At 54.5% G+C, this 1821-nt stretch overlaps 1 protein-coding gene across 15 annotated transcripts in view; it reads right to left on the reverse strand.

The window, feature by feature from the left end:
• Positions 1–642, reverse strand: part of NUMB (NUMB, endocytic adaptor protein) — a 132537-nt gene extending 131895 nt beyond the window's left edge. For 10 of the 15 annotated variants that reach the window (XM_006097614.2, XM_006097617.2, XM_006097611.2 and 7 more), the window contains exon 1: positions 551–642. The gene's annotated coding sequence lies outside the window, so the exon portion shown is untranslated. The remainder of the gene's footprint in view (positions 1–550) is intronic. The other 5 variants (XM_023761386.1, XM_023761381.1, XM_023761385.1 and 2 more) reach the window with 3 other exon arrangements.
• Between the last annotated feature and the right edge of the window lie 1179 nt (positions 643–1821).

Here is a 1821-nt window from a genome sequence, read left to right on the forward strand (position 1 = left end):
TATCCCATCTCACTTCAGAACCCCGGCCCCTCCCCAGTATTCCGAACCCCCCCTCCTCTCACCCCCCCGCCAGCACTCCGCTCGGCCGCTCCCCGACTTCTAGGGTTCCCCTTCGCCCTCGAACCCAAACTGTGTCCTGGGTATTCCCGAGTCACCCCGTCCTCCGACGGGGTCATTACCGGTCACCACCCTGTCTGGGACCCGGGTCGCTCCCGTCTCCCCAGGGACCTACCCCACACACACGCGCCGCGGTCCGTGTTCCAGACCCGAGCGAGCACCGCGTCCCAAGGGACGTCCCGGCCTGACCCGCTTGGGTCTGGCCCCAGCCTACCTGGCCGCCGCGAACTCCGCCGCCGGGAGCCGGGCCATTCTCCCACCAGCCCAGTCAGCGCGAACTCGCCGCCGCCGCCGCCGCCCCCGCCTCCGCCCTGGCCCCGGCCCGACCCGCACTCCAGCGCCCCTTCCACTGGCCTCCGCCTCCGGAGCGCCGAGTTCGAGTTTCCGCCCCGCGACGGCCCCCAGACTTCAGGCCGGCGTCACCCGCACTCACCTGCCGCTGCCCCCGACCAACTCCAGCGCCACTGCCTCTACCTCGGCCGCCAGAAGCCACCAAGCGCCACCACCTCCCCCATGACAACAGGCCCACCCCGTTTTATACTTCCTACCTCTCCATTGGCTAGTGAGGCAGCGGCTCTCTGCTCTAATTGGCTTAGTTTACTTGTCCGTCATAGCTTCCTTACCGCCCCTTTTCCTGGACCCGGTATTAGCTCCCGCCCGGACCTGGAGCGTTCTAGACCAAGCCTTAGTTGTGATTGGCTGGCGGTTGGGCAGTTCGAAGTTAGGATAGGCTGGCTAAAGTGTCTGTGAAATCAACTGGTAAGCGATGTGACGGCCGCGATTGGCGCAAGCACAGTTTGGTTGCGCAGTAGAAAGCCAGGAAGGGGCCGAAGCTCACAGCGGAGGTTACCCGGGAAGGGTTAACTCTTTTGTTGTGGAGTTTACTCTGTGAACTCATCCCTCTCTCCGGCTCATCACTGCGTGCTTATTCATAGGGCAGTCCTGAGAAAACAGCAACATCAGAGCTTGTGTTTAAGAAGTGCTTCCCACTCCTTGGGAGAAAAAGCACTGTAGATAAATTCCTCCTTTTCTTGAGGTCCCAATGCGCCCAGTTTCTTTGAAGTTTTTCCCAGAAGTCTCCATGTTCAAAGGCAAAGCACAACTGTTTACTTAGCAGAAATCGGTCCATTTCAGTCGCAATTATCAACGTCGTTAATAAGTGCCGCGTTGAAAGTTCTCCAGGTTCCAGATTCACCCCTGGCTGAAGTGACCACGCAGCCATCGGCAAGTTTGTACTAAATGGGCCACATTTCACCCTTGTGATGCTCTGGAAATGAGAATTCCTCTCCTCCCACCTCCCCGCAACTTGATTTTAATGTTCAGCAGTTCTTAAATAGCCCTACTAGATGTGTGTCAGATACTTAAAAAGCTTGCCCTTTTTTTCTAAACCGCTCCTCTTCCTAGCAGTCTAAATTAGGACCATTGAATGAATTGCAGTTCTTTTCTCACATTGGCACAATGCACAAGAATAAATGATTGCATTTTTTATTCATTTGGGTACAAATCACAGTAGGCGCTTTTGAGAAATCTGGTGTTGCTATAAAAATTCTTGTGCTCCCAGAAATATATTCGTCATTAGCTTTTTGCTTTTCTTTTTCATTCCACCCACTTTTTCTGCTCCTAAGTAACAAGATGCTGTCCTGATTACTCTTTCAATTTCTAAAACAGATTTAAATGTACCTTCCTCACAACTCCACCTATAAT

The sequence above is a fragment of the Myotis lucifugus genome, unplaced genomic scaffold, assembly GCF_000147115.1.
Source record: "Myotis lucifugus unplaced genomic scaffold, Myoluc2.0 scaffold_207, whole genome shotgun sequence".
Taxonomy (NCBI): Eukaryota; Metazoa; Chordata; class Mammalia; order Chiroptera; family Vespertilionidae; genus Myotis; species Myotis lucifugus.